The 16206-nt window shown below is 30.9% G+C and overlaps 1 long non-coding RNA gene across 1 annotated transcript; it reads left to right on the top strand.

Annotated features, from left to right (window-relative positions):
• Positions 1 to 12854: 12854 nt before the first annotated feature.
• On the top strand, positions 12855 to 13993 carry LOC107926817 (uncharacterized). Its single transcript, XR_001692290.2, has 2 exons — positions 12855 to 13368; positions 13624 to 13993. It is a non-coding gene; the product is annotated as an uncharacterized lncRNA (long non-coding RNA).
• The last annotated feature ends 2213 nt before the right edge of the window (positions 13994 to 16206 follow it).

Consider the following 16206-nt stretch of genomic DNA (forward strand, 5'->3'; position numbering starts at 1 on the left):
CATTTCCTCTCTTTCTCTCTTTCTCAGGCAAATCTCATTCTTCTTCGATGGGTCTTGGCTTAAGGTATGGCTTAAAGCTCTTTTTTTTTCTTCTTGTTCTTTACTTGTCCACATTTTTATCGATTTTATGCCTGAAATTTTTTCTAGGTTTGGGTAAATTCTATCAATTCAGGGTTTTGGTGTGGATGATATTTCAATGTTAGGAAATGGTTGCCTCTATCTTCTTTCAAGTTTCTTGTGCTTCATATCAATTTTGATACTTGAACACTATAAAGATAATATGCAAGTATGCCAATTATAGCTTCTGTAATTACAATATCATTTCAAATTTTTATGTTGGGTTTATGTTTGAGCCAAATTCCATGAAATACATGTAAGTCTCTGCGAACAGTAGAGAAAGGTTTTTTTTTCAGTCATTACAGTATCATGTTTTAAAGTCTCTCCAGTCACTTTTGGTTAAACTGGGATTACTTAAATTAAAACTTAGCTTATATTAGGACACCATTTTTCAATTCATCAACCCTTCCCCACTACTTGTGCTTCAGTTTTGGGTGCTTTCAGCTTTGCTTTGCTTTGTTATATATCTTCCTTAGGAAAAACAAGCAACCTTGATTAGTGCCTTAAAACAATTCAAATCTTACCAACTTTCACTATTAACAAAAGCAAAATATATATACATACACGCACGTATATATATACAATGCTTGAAAGCTTGTTTTGTTTGCTTTCTTTCCTTTTTTGCTCTTTTTATCAAACTGAAAAAAACTGCCTTTTTTTTTTGTTACTTGGAGCTTTCAAGGTCAGGGATTAAACGGGTGATTAGCCCTTTGTTTTGGTTGATCTTTCTTAGATCCAATTTCCTTGAGGTAAGAAAAAAGAAAAAAAAAGAAAGTTCATCTTTTCAATTTTTCTATGCATAAAAGTTTGCAACTTTCTCCTTTGCTTAATACCCAATTAATTCCCAGTTTTGTGCTAAAAGATTGAATTTTTCTTTTGGTTTCAAAGTGTACAAATTTCAAGAATCCTATCAGTTTTGTCTCTAAAATGTTTGTAATTTTTCATTTTCGATTGATCTACTCTCAATCTTTTATACTATTTGAATAAATTTTGAATTTTAGTTAAGCTGTTTAAGGCCATTTATTTCTGGTTATGGTGTTTTTAAATGCTTTCTTTATTCATTCCTTTTCCATGTTTATATTCTTGATTTTATTTCATACCTTTTAAATTTGATTATATGCCATAATTATTATTCATAAATATTAAAAAAAAGAAAGGTATTATATTTATATTATGTCATGAGAATTAATGCAATAAAAAAGACAAAGGAAAGTATATGGTCCTTGTTTTCTTCTTCATTAACTTTCACATATAGAACAATCAAAAAATTTATTATCATAATTGGAAATAACATTACCAACAAGATATTTGTCTATATTTAAAAAAAGGGAGTCATATCATAGAATAGATCCTGGGCAGGCTAATTTCATATCCTCATATAAATATAACATTCACAGAGCTAAAACTATAGCAATATGTTTTTGTTTATATATATATATGTGGTAGATATGTTTTTGTTTATTTCCTTTGTGGTGTGATTTAAGTAGCTACAACTGTGCTAGTTCGAATAGAGTAACCTTGAGCTTCATTTGGAGATGTAGACTCCATTTGACCCTTCTTTCTCATAGCTTTCACTGAGGAAGAAAGGTTCATGTTCCCTTCTTTCTCATAGCTTTCACTGAGGAAGAAAGGTTCATGTTCTTTTCTTTAGTTTCATCTATCTCGATTTGTTCTTGTCTGCAATCTTCATTGCAGAAAGGCGTGTAGAATAATCACAAATAATTATACCCTTCCACCATTGCAACATCATTTAGCAGATTGAATGGGAAGTTTAGGAACGGGTAGAATAGTCAAGAATCTCGTGAAGTAGGAGTAGGGGCCATTGCCAACAAATACAAACTAGTCACTTTGGTTACTTGAGTAGCTGGGACTAGTAGAGCCTCTTGATTACATAGACTAGTAGAGGAATTCTTGAATAATTAGCCTACATTTTTTACATGGTTTTATAATGTTTTAGTTGCATCTTTTTTTAGGATGATTCTTGAGATAAGTTGATGTTTTTTACTAAACTTTTTTTGTTTGAAATATGCAATGTGATTTGTGGTTTCAAATTAGCTTAATCCATTGATGTAAGAGTAATTACTAGATTTGATCATTTGATGCTTGAGATTCGACTTTTTCTGTTCTTTCTTCTTCTTTTTTCTTTTTTGACCTAACAAAAAGTTAATCTAATGTTTCAATTTTCTATATTTTTTTATTTAATTCACCCAACTATTTTCTTAAAGTTGAGCTCAACTTAAAATTAAAATGAAGAAAATACCCCAAGTACTATGATAGCAACTAATTATTAATGTTAACAAAATACCCAAGTTTAGCTAAAAGTGGAGAATCAGATGAGGTTTTGGCCCATTTTTTATATGCTCTTGCTACTTTTTTTTTATTTGGTAATAAACTTTGTTTTGTTTGATAAAAGTTTACTGGGTCCGCTCTGTATTTTTATTTTTATTAAAGATTTTATAATTTTAAATTTTCTATAACATTTTTTTAATAAATTTTGTTTATGATTTTTAAAAATAAATTTTAAATTTTAAAATGGCTTAATTAATTTTGTTCTATTGGGTACTACAGTTTGTGATGAATATGTCTTGAATTATGCCTTTTTTTTGTCATATGTGTGATATTATCAAAAGTTCGCATCTTTTTTGTAGTGGTCAAATATTTGTGTGGCATTATTTTGTGTAGATGGAACGTAGTCAAAATCAAAATACAATTGTTGGCTTCAGTTTTAGCTTTTGGGGCTCTCTGGATTAAAAAATTAAAAACTAGGAAGGAAATTGCTTCTCATCCTCGTGTGAATCGGGATTATGAAAGAGAAAATTATATTAATAGTATTTTATATAATTGTGACCAGCATTGTATTGATGTGATAAGGATGAGACCGATACCCTTTTTTAATTTGTGTGATATTCTTAGTAGGAATAATTTGTTACAGACAACTAAATCAGTGAATATTAGGGAGCAAGAAGTTATGTTTTTACATATAATTGGTCATAATGTAAGGTTTCGAGTGATTGGATCTAGAGATTATAGATCAATTGAGATAATTCACTGTTACTTTAGGGTTGTATTGAGAGCTATTTTGAAATTGTATAAGCTAGTTATTAGATTACCTGATGAGTCAACTCCTAGTGAAATTAGAAACAATCCAAGGTTTTATCCTTATTTTAAAGATTGTATTGAAGCATTAGATGAAACTCATGTTCCTGCATCCATTCCACTTAGCATTCAAGGAAGATTTCGTAGCCGTAAAGGGGGGACGACAGAAAGTGTATTGGCTGCCATTACATTTGACTTGAAATTTTCCTATGTTCTAGCTGGTTGGGAAGGTAGTGCACATGATTCTCGTATTCTAAGTAATGCACTTTCAAGCCCAAGAGGATTAAAATTCCGGAAGGTAAGAATTATAAATCATTAAATACCAAATATTTCTAGTAAGCTCATAATTTATTAGTAATAATTATGTTTTGTAAAATTGTAGGTAAATATTATCTTGCTGATGCTGAATATGGCATCCAAAATGGATATATTACCCCATATCGTGGTGTTCGATATCATTTAAAAGAGTTTAGTGCTCAGGGGCCTAAAAATGCAAATGAACTCTTTAATCTTCGTCATTCATCATTGCGAATCACTGTTGAACGTGTTTTTGGAATTTTGAAGAAACAGTTTCGTGTATTAGATGCTGAACCATTTTGGAATTTTCAAACTCAAGTAGATATAGTTTTGGCTTGTTGTATCATTCATAATCATATAATGGGAGTTATCCTAGTGATTTACTTAATCAAGGATTATACGAGGAGCCTGAGTCTGATTTGATAATACCAACTCTTAAGGAGAGAGAAGAAAGAGAAGAAGCAAGAAAATGGTCTGCTAAGAGAGATGAAATTGCACAAACTATGTGGACTGATTATATGGCTAGAAATATTAAGTAGGTTTAGGGCTTAGGGTTATTGTTTCTATGTTATGTATGTTTTAGTATTAAAATTGTTTGTGTTTTTTTGTTAATGTTGGTTGGATAATTATATTGAAATTTTAGTTTGTTGGATTTTGAAATTATTATGTCTTGAATTTGTTAGATATTTAATTTATTATGTTTTAAGCTTGTTGGATATTGAAACGTTTGACAATGAAAATTATTAATCTAGAATGGTTAAGGGCAACAAAGAAGGGACCTCCAAGCAATTTAGGCGGGCAAAACTGATGGAACATCTTTTTCTTGAAATTCTACCAAAGGGGACCCAAAAAGGAAATAAACCTTCTAACACTTTCAAAGCAATTTCTATTAATCAAGTTGTCGAAGCTATTTCTAAAAGATTTCAAGTCCAATGGTATGTGAAGCATGTGGGAAATCATTTGAGGATTGTAAAAAACCAGTGGTAGATTATATGCACAATTCGGGGTGAAAGTGGTTTTGGATGGGATGATAACATGAAAATGATCACATGTCATAGAGCGACATATTTAAACAAATTCACCTAACCAAAACCTAATTAAACACACAACTAACTTTGTAAAACTTTTTAATAAATATTTACAAATCCATTTTACGAAAACAGAGGCTCGAAAATACACTTTTTGATTTCCCGACTATCGGGTCATTACGATTATTTCAACACTTACAAAAGGTTTATATCAAACAATCAAAACAACTTGATATGAACATATTCACACCAAGATTAATGGCACATATACAAGCAAGCTAATACAAAGCTTAAAAATCTTTGCATCAATGTCATATGTAATGCATGTAAATATTCAAAACATATACAAAACACACCTATTAAATGCCATATAACCCAAAATAAACGTATCAAAATCTACCAAAATATATCTGAATAGTGTGATCTTCAAGTTAATCCAACCGTCTGACTCCACAAAAAGTTATCTGCAAGGAACATGAAAAATGACACGAGTAAGCTTCAATAGATCTTAGTAAGTTCACAGGTTGAAACGATAAAACTTACCTAATAAACATAGCAAATCATTTAATAACAATGTTAATAGACATTAATCTTGTCAACCACAATCATTCAACGGCGAGTTATATATATACAAGTTGTAATATTTCATTTAGTCATACAAAATCATTTAATATCAAGTCACGATATGATATCAGAAAACATGCAAACATTTATACAATTCAATCACAAGTCTTTCAACCACTGAAAATCTACCCAACGAACGATATATCAAATACGGATACGCGATTATCCACCAAAACACACCAAAACACTCAAATGAGCCAAACCAATCGAGAACACGCCTTGGCACCAAGTGCCTAGCCCATAGACTAACATCCCTCTGGTAACACACCTACACACTATGTGCCAAGCCTGAAGACCTTACATCCGCCCTTGGTAACATGCCAGACTCACTGTAAATATAACATGATAGTCCACAACAAATGCCGGACTCCGGTATATTCAATGGACAGGAATAAGTTTGGAATCATCATCCCATCACATGTCAAACCCGTATAGTATGCTATATAACTTATTGGCATGCCAATTGTATTCCATCTAAAGTTCATCTAGCTCGATACATGTAATCGTATAACAACTTCCATCTCAATCCATTTCTCACCAATTCAATCATAATTTTTCAAATATAACCAATGCCACCAAATTACATAATTATAAGTAACAACATTTTTAAAAATACTCGAAATAATACCGTAACTTACATAGGCCAAAATGCAGAAATAACAAAAATTCAAGAACTATTCGGCAACCTTCCATTTTTCCTCGTTTATCTACTTGTTCTTGATCTATAAAATAGATCATTTCAATTTATTAGCCTCAATTTTATTTAATATTCAATTTAGTACATATTTCATCCTATTACAACTTTTCACTTTTGCCCCAAACTTTTACACTTTATTCAATTTAATCCTTAAGACCAAAACATGATTATTTACACAATTAAACATTATTCCCTCTAAACCAAATTTATAACTATTCCAAACCAATCCTCACATGTTGAAATTTCATAAGAATAATATGTCATATTTTCACTAGTTCCAATTAAGTCCTTAAACTTAAAAATTATACAAAATTACTTTACAAATTAACTTTATTTAACAACCAAGCTTAATAACTTACCACATAACTTCAAAAACACATCAAACTCATCAATGACATGTTCCAAAACTGTAACATCCTTAACCCATCTCCGTTACTGAATTAGGGTTATAGAGCATTATCGTACAATCAGAAACATTTAAAAATCACATCATTTAGTAATTTAAATATATCATAATCCATTCATTCACATGCATACTATCCCTAAATCGATCACTCAAGGCCCTAAAAATAGCTTAAGAGCAATTCGGAACTAATTTGAAACACAACAGGAAGCTTAGGAAAAAGTCACAAAAATTGGAAACAGGGGTCACACGGCCGTATAGAATCACCCCAGGCCGTGTAACTTTCGAACAAGGGACACATGGTCGTGCCCCAGCCCATGTCTTCATCACTGTAACTCTTTGAATAGGGTCACATGGCCGTGTCACACGCTCGTGTAACTCTCTGAGTAGCCCTACACACTCCTGTGCTAGGCCATGTAACTCACTGACTTAGACCTTAAGCAATCTTCAGATGACGCACGATCATGTCGCCAGGCCATGTGCGTCACACAACTGAGTTACACACCCGTGTATCGGGCCATGTGAACCTAAAATTTACCTAAAATCAAACCATTTTATACATAATCATTCAATCTAATTGTGCACACTTTCAATGGACTAAAACATCATCCAAGAAGACAAATAATTGCCATTTCCAAGTCCCTAATTCAACTAACCAATATGCCATTCAAAGGCACCACAATTAGCATCCAAACATCACTTATCTAAACATGTTCACATGTCTCATTTCATGCATATAAACCTAGTCCATTTAGGTACTAAAACATACCACATTTAAAGTATTTGAATGTGTTTTGAATTGGTTGAATGATTGGTTTTTGTGCTACTTGAGGTTCAAGATTTGCAGGGTTAGTAAACTTGAGGTATAAGGTTCATTTTAAGTCCACACGGCTTGGCACATGGGCATGTGACCAAACCGTGTGAGACACACGGGTTACACATGGGCATGTGATTAGGCCGTGTGTCCTTTGCATCATAAAAATTTAAAACAGAATACTCAAGTATTACCACACGGGTAGAAACATGGGTGTGTGTCTCAGCTATGTGAGGGACACAGCCTAGCACGTGAACGTGTGGCTTTGCCGTGTGAGGTAAGTTAAAGAGTTACACGGGGTCAAGCATGGCCTGAGACAATGACATGTTTAATGTCACACGGGCGTGTCCCTGAACCACACGGGCGTGTGAGTCCTACACATAGAAAAAAATTAAAATTTTGCGAATATTTTTTTGAGTTTCCATTTGAGTCCCGATTTGTTTCTAACACGTGAATTGAGCTTCAAGGGCTCAATAAAGGGAAATTATGATTAAATTATAATGTGTATGTTATAATATTATATGATTGTTTGTATGTATTCTGAAATGTCTGGTAATGCTCCGTAACCCTGTTTCGGTGATAGATAAGGGTTAAGGGGTGTTACAATCATGGCATGAATGAATGTGAATTAATAAGAAGAAATGGAAAGTTTGGCATGCTTTTTATGGATTAACTTATGAATTTGTATGCAAATTAGTTTGGTGTGACATGTGAATTGAGGTTGATAATTGAATTCTAGTGCCATTGAGGTCATATTGGTTAAGCACCTAATTTGAATGTTTTGGCATGTTTTTTGTGACACCCCTAATCCATATCCATTGCTAGAATAGAGTTTCGGAGTATTACCAAAGTTTACCAATCAAACAGACATAAATTTTAAACATTTCATATCATCAAAACATGTCATCAAAGTATCATTTTAATCCAAATTATAAACATACCAAATCCAATCAATTTACCTAGTTCATGAGCACTTAAACATCAATTTAACATGCTATAGTAAAGTTTCAAAATCAAACATGTGTTTATATGTATATACCAAACCAATATTAAACTTATAACTTCATTTACAATCAAACCACAAAATAACTATTATTTAGACACCCTAGGTACATGCCGACACAAAGGATAAACATCACCACATTTGAGTTCAAGAGTGTTGTTGGATGCTGAACCGGCAATCAAATTTGAAGTACCTAATCTACGCACGGAAAACAAAACCGTACGCTGAGTAAAACTCAGTGGTATTTCTATAATCCAAATATTTAAAGGCAAGATAATGTAATATGCATATTTTAATTATAAGCACATTTGAATATTTAAGACCACATTTATTCATACTATAACATTAGCCATTCAATATTCAATTCATAAATACATCATTTCATACCATTCTCAAATCTCATCACTTGCTATATAATAGCTTTTCACAATTTAATATATATTTAAACAATAATATTATTCAATCCATATCCAATTCATGAATACGTAATTCATGTGTCTCTTTTTCATGTTTCAATTCACTATCCCATTTTCATTTCACATACAATATCATCCAATATCAATCACAGTACTATTTTATTTAATTACCTCTATTAACACGACTCGGACTTAGACGGATACACAGATCCAACCAACACACCAGTTTGGCATTCAATGCCTCATCGGATAAATCTAAAGTAATAATTGCGCTCAGAGCTATATAAATTTGACACCTAGTGTCTCATCGGTTAAACTGAAGTAAATTGGCACCCAATGTCTTATCAACTCAAAGTTGAAGAAATATCTAAACTCTTCCAATCCTATGGCATGTCAGCTATATCCGACTCAGCCCGATATAGTTAATAAGATTTAATTTCACTTTCCAAATACAACCAATATTCAATTATCATATTTGCATATATATATATACACATTCATTTCAATTCAAATAATCAATATATTCATAATATATATATCAATTCAATCCATTCAATCAGCTTTTAATTCAATTCAATGTCAAAATGTCAAATACTCACCTCAACACTTACCATATGCATTAAATAAAAAATACAACAATTAATAACTAGTTTCAGATTATAGAAATACAAACCAGGAATTCCGAGCTATTCCACGTCAACTTTATCTTTCCCCTTTTTAGTTGAGGATTTTGGTACGACGTTAGCTACGGAATTAAAACAATTAAAATTCATCAATATAACACAATTCAATTTCATATTGAATATTTCAATTTTTCTTCAATATTTTCTTAAATTTCAATTTAGTCCCTAAACTGAGACTAATTTTTATTCTTCACAATTAATTTTATATTTTCATACAATTTCCACTTTAAATTTAACTCCCTATTTCACTTAAATCCCTAAATTTCAAAATTTCCACAAGCTAGTCTCTATTACTCAAAATTTACAATTCATTCTATTCTAACTTAAAAATCTATCAATTTAATCCCTAATACTAAAATTATTCAACATTAACAACACTTAAAAACTCAATAATTGTAAAATTTCAACATGGATCAAGTAGTACTTAACACCGGGATTCCAAAAACATAAAGATTACAAGAAAATGAGACTAAATTGACTAACCACTTGAACCTGGAACTTTGAAACCCATAAGCCGCGGGTTCTTCTTTCTTTCTCTTTTTCTTCTTCTTTCTTTCTATTTCGTTTTGCTTTTATCTTTCTTTATTTCTTTTATTACTATAATATATATATTTACTTAAATATTAAGTAAAACATATTATAATATTTATTTTAACTTTAATTTATTAATAATATATAATAATTTTACACTTTATGTCGCCTCATTAAAGAATAATGGCATAATTGCTTCTTTAGTCTCTTTGATTATTATTTAATCTATAATTCAATTTTCACCCTATATGCAATTTAGTCTTTATACCTAATTACTCTTAATTCATGCAAATTCACTTAATCAAAACCTAATTAACTACACAACTAACTTCGTAAATATTTTTAATAAATATTTACTAGTCCAATTTATGAAAACAAAGTCCTAAAAATACACTTTCTGACACCCTTGACTATCGGGTTGTTACATTTTAGACTTATTTAAATGTGTTTTTAAAGTACGGAAATGGTTGGTTTTGACTTGTCTTGGTACCTAAGTGTTGGATGAAAGTTTTCCTTGTTTTGGAAGCTTTTTAAGGTGCACACGGGTTGTTACATGACTGTGTGCCTTATTAATTTTAGGTGCAGGCACACGGTCACAATTAGTTACACGATTTGAGCACACGGGCGTGTGAGGTAGCCACATGGCCATGTTTGAGGCCACACGAGCTAGTCTTTTTCACATGGCTTGTCCTCACTGCCGTGTGACCCCTATTTTTAAAATTTTTAAAAATTTTCTTGTTTTTCTATTTTGATTCAAATTAGTCCCTAGTTGTTTCCAATTTATTTTTAAGGCCTCGTAAACTCGATTTTAGGTTCGTAAATATATTTATGCTATGAATAAAATTTAGTTTTGATTATTAATATTTAAATTAATATTGAATAGTTTAATGATGTTAAATGTTTCAATATGTGTCGTAATACTTCGTAACCTTAATCCAACGATGGAAACGAGTTCAAGGTGTTACAAGACACATTATTTGAATGGTGCATGTATGATTTCCTAGAAATTAACTTAGTAATAGTATTTAGCAATATTCTTACCTTGCATAACCATGACGTTTGCTTATGAAACTTTTAAGTTAATTGAACATAGAAATATATTAAAAAGACTTAAAGGCTAACAAGTATGACTTCATAACTTAGAAATTCTAGGCTAGTAAATAGCCAATATTGCCACGGATTTTCCATAACATCATTAGCATTGTTTTCAACAATTTTTATGTTAAGGGAAAATAATTATTCTAGCTCTTTCATGTCATAGTAATTAAATCTTGTGATTTGCTGCTTAGAATTCTGTGTTAATTGTCGAAACCATATTTTTTATTTTTAAAAAAACGGGGATTGACTTTAAAATAAGGTATCGACTTTAAAGCAAAGTATGGAGTCGCCACCAATCCTTTTGGTTTAGGTGTGATCAGATCACCTAATAAAACATTTTATTTTATTAAAATGCCAATTTTGGCCTACGAAATTTGAGAAAATAGGTTCGGGAGTCAGTTACGTATGAGGAAGGATTAACACCCTCGTTACGCCCAAAATTAGTACCAAATTGATTAAATAATGTCCTTATGTCTAAAATTTTAAAAAGATTTTGAAATACGATTTCTTTTAAAACATTTGAATAACTCAAATTGGACGTTAAAAATCTCTTGTTTTGAAGGAATACAATATCATATCCAGCACGTTAGGACATGATCTTTTAAACCCTCGAACCCACGAGCAAGTCTTAATTTCCAAAAGCTCATACATTTGCAAATTACAAAAGGCTATTTGATTATTTGATCCAACGAAAAATCAAAACCCAACACATTAGGGCACGATTTCTTGGATTTCCAAACATAGAATATTGCCTTGTTTTAAAATTTAGAAAACACGGATGAAATTTTAAAGGGAGATTTGATTATTTTGGACAAATGAAAGATCGAAATCCAGCACGTTAGGGTACAATTTCCCGAATTTCCAAACATCAAACATCACATTTGTTTTGGCGGATTTTCAAATAAACAATTATAAAAACCAAATCAAAATATACTTGTTTGGTTTGTTTAGGGATAAAAGACACTTGATATTGAGTGAATATGAGAATTAGAAACATGATGCAATAACAAGAAATAAAAACATAATTACAAGCATGAAACAATAATATGTGAATACAACATTATTCAAATGAATGAAAAAGATATTAATACGAACATGGAATTTGAAATACAAATAACAATAATTCCACAATCCTATTTTGAAAATAAACTAGCATTGATAATGAAAACTAAAATATAGCTAATTAAAAACAGATTAGAATAAAAATGTGACAAGTTTTCAAACATGAATGAATAAAATTTAAATAATAATACTGACGACTAATAAATAATATATAACAATAATATGTGAAACAATATGGAAACCAAAAACGACACATAATATGCAAAACAATATGAAAACTAAGAATCAATGTGATATAAACAATTTAAAGACTATTAAATATATGAAAGTTTACAAATGAACAACACATGCTAGGGTTTGAAATAGTTTACATACAAAAAAATAAGAACATAATATATAAATGATTATTAAAATAAATATTATGAAAGAAAATGTTGGAAGTAAATAATGTACAAAATATTTAAAAAGAAAACAAGACATGGCTATTTAAAGTTGATAATATACATACAAATGCAAAAAAAAAAACATAATTTAATGTAAATAATATATACAATGATAATATACGAAAGAGTTTTTAATGATAGAATATGTTTTTATGGAATAAACTATATATATAATAAGTTTGAAAGGAAATACGTATATATATGAATAAATTTAAAAGAAAATATAGCCATAAAACAACATGAAATCAATAATTTATATTGAACAAGACTAGTTTTATCATAAGCAATATGTATAAGATTAAACAATTAAACAAAAAAAATCAAATGAAAGTAAAAAAAAAACCAATTTGAAATAAAGTAAAACTATTAAACTAATTCAAAATATATACAAAAAATAAAAAAATATGAATGTTAAGTGAGTTTTAAAAAAATGAATGGTACAAAATTAAAAAAAAAACTCAATTAAAATCAAATTAAACTAAAAGGGACACTTCATAAATAAAATGAACCATTGAAATTTAAAAAGGACTAAAGCGCAATGCTTACGAATGCCCAGGGATCAAAATTGGAAATGTTCCAGCTCCCAAAACACTGCATTTGAGCGCGGACCAAATTGAATATATGCGCGACTTACAGAGATTAATTAAAAAACAAAGAAAAACAAACAAAGCCCAATTGAATAACCACTCGAAAGGGAGGGATCAACTGCGCAAATGTTCCCTTTAAGCAGAACGCGCGGATCCTCCTGGGTAACCAGATCGGGTCGGGTCGGGCATGGTCTATACGGCATCGTTTTGAAGCCATTGAAACAGGCTTAAAACGGCACTGCTTTTGCTCCTTTATAAAAGCTAAAACCAAGCCAAACTCAGCCGAATCAACCCTAGCCCCCTTCCTTCTCATTTGGAAAACCCTAAATTCCTTCTTTCAAACACTGATTTACCTCCATAAGCGGCAACCAGTGCACTCAAGCTTTGGAAGGATGGCTTTTCAGCCTTGAGATCCCTTTTCGACTTCGATTTCAACGAAGCAAAAAGAAACCCATGGCATATTCACAAGGTAAGACTTTCTCTTTTCTGTTTTTGAATGCAATAATGAAAGTCCCAAAGGAAAAAAACTGAAAGAAAATTCAAAAATTTCAAGAAACTTGAACTAGAATTCACCTTTAAATTTTGGTCGCGTTTTTTTGTATTTCAGTATGCGTAAAAAAAATTACAATGAAAAAGTTCTTGGCTTTATAGTCGAAATTCGAAAATAAAAATACAAATTTTATTTTCCTTCATATTTGCTGTTGTTCTCTTGTCTGTTTGCAAGTACGTGGTGTGCATGGCGTGTGTACGGAGCATATGGAGGCCGTACGGTGGTGGTACTAGAAGCTGTGAGTTGCGGCGCGAAAGCTATAGCTAGGGTTTCTGAAAGTTTAGCATTTTGGGCCTCTGAGTCTAGGGTTTTAGCTAGGTATTGGGCCTTGGGTTAGGATTTGGGTTATGTTTTTGTAATTGGGCCCCTGTAGTTTTGTAATGGACTTGGACTGCTGATTTGGATTTAATTTTATTATAATTTGTTTTTTGGTTCTTGTTTTGTATCTGTATGGGCCCGGGCAGATTTGGGCCTGTACAGTAATACTTTCATTTTTTCTTGCACTCTTAGTAATTTTATTTAGGTTAATTAGATACTTTATTCACATTTAATTATTTCTTTCACCAACTTGCTATTTGATAATTTCACAAACATAGCCTTACATATACATTTCCTGTGGAGATGATACTCTTTACTCAAAACTTTGTTACTTGTTGACGACTGTGTATCCTTGCATACCATTTGAATATCTCGCAAACAATAATACAAGTATCATCAAGAGGTGATGGCTACCTTGAAATCAAGTAATAAAGGTTACACTAATGAAGCTAATATACATTGTCAGGTTAAGGAGTTTGAAGAGGGAGACTAGGTTCTTATACATTTGAGGCGAGAAAGGTTTCCAAAGGGTACTTAACACAAGCTTAAGTCAAAGAAGTTAAGGACATGTAAGGTGTTGAATAAAATAAGTTCTAATGTTTATGTGATTGAGCTGCCAACAAATTTTCATCTCAACCTAGTTTTTAATGTTTCTGATTTGTACTCCTTAGAGGGTTTTGATGGAAATGCTTCTAAAATTTCAAACCAAGTGCACCAAATTCCTAATGCTAAGTTGGAGGTTATCAAAGATGTATCGGATGTTAAAGAAGTAAGGTATATAAAGGTAACAAATATATGAGACTTTTGGTGAAATGGTTAGGCAAACCGGCTAGTGAAAGTACTTGTATTGTGGAAGAAGAGTTGTAAAGGATTGATCTAGAGGTTTATACTGAAGTTGTAAATGTCTTTTCATTAAAGTCAAGTTTTCCAAGCCAAGGAGAATTATGCGAAAGCTTAAAATTAAAAATATATTAATATTATTTTAGTTTATTTTATTTAGTTTAAGGTACTATATATGTTTTTTTACAACTAGGATTATTATTACTTGGGGGGTTAAGTTTAAAATTATTAATTTAAATTGATTTGCAAGGAAGAGTAGAAACTTTATTTCCAAGGAAATCTCTTATATATATTCTCTAACAAAATTTAAAGTACTAGGCTTTGATTATTATTATTATTATTGTTATTATTATTATTATTATTATTTCTTTGAATTTAATAAAGAAACGTAGGGGTTTTCTATAACCCTAAGTTCTCTAAAGTTTCATCTTCTTTCTTACTAAATTGCTCAGCCCTAATTTCTTCTTTTCTTATTTTTTTTCACCTCACTACGTCATTTAGTGTAGTAATTGTTCTAATGTTATCTTTTTAAAATGATTAAATGATGTTTTTCTTTGTTAAATTGTTACTTTTATAATTTGTTCAAAATGCCCGGTCAAACTAGTTGGAAATTCTTAAAATATAGTCGACATACCGTAAAGTGTAGAGATCCCCATCATTGATAATTGTTACAGCCTGATTTTGGGCTTAGTCAGAACAGTGGTTTTGAGACCACAAATTCGAGGTCAAGAAACTATTTAATTATTATTTTGGTGTTATAGCATGATTATGTCAGTGCATGAAAAATTTGGTGAAGTAATTTTAGCGTTTGTGAGCTTACTTACGAAAAAGGACTAAACCGCATAAAGGAAAAAAATTGTGATTTGCTAGCAAATAGTGTTAAATGGCCATGAATTAGAAATTAGGGGTATTTAAAGTGAAAATAGACCCTAGGATGGTGCTTGGCCGGCAATGAGACAAGGAAATTAAAATAGTCAAATGTTAGGTGAAGTTTGGTGACTTATTTGGCCAAAAAGAAAATAAAAGAAAAGAAAAATGGTATCATCCCTTTTTCATCTTCTTCACCAAAAAACACCAGCAAAATAGAGGTTTGAAAGATGGAAAATTTCAGCAACTTGTACCCCTCACAAGTAAGTGATTTTGATGGTCTTTCTTGATTATTTTTGTACTTTTAGAACCCTTGTAGCATGAGTTTTCAAATGAGAGGACTATTTTGCAAAATGGTTAAAAATCTATGGTTTTACCATGAGAGTGTTCATGTTGTTTTCTGAAATTTTATGGAAGAAAATGAATCATGGTTGTGAAATAAACAACTTTTGTGAAGTAGTTTTCATGGAAACCCTAACTAAGGACCATTTTGCATAAGTTGTAAAATAGGTAATAAATGTGTGAAATAGTGAAAATTTTGGGCTTTTCCTAGTATAAAAAGTATTCGGCTAGGCTTGATTAATGAGAAAATGTGATAAAAATCGATTTTTGAGTTTAGGGGCAAAATGGTCATTTTGCCCAATTATAAATTGTTGAGTACCTAGATCGATAAAATGATTAAAATTGTGAATTCTTATTATTTTAGATCAAGAAATACAAAATCTGAACCTA

The sequence above is a fragment of the Gossypium hirsutum genome, chromosome A12 (assembly GCF_007990345.1).
Source record: "Gossypium hirsutum isolate 1008001.06 chromosome A12, Gossypium_hirsutum_v2.1, whole genome shotgun sequence".
In the NCBI taxonomy this organism is placed as follows: domain Eukaryota; kingdom Viridiplantae; phylum Streptophyta; class Magnoliopsida; order Malvales; family Malvaceae; genus Gossypium; species Gossypium hirsutum.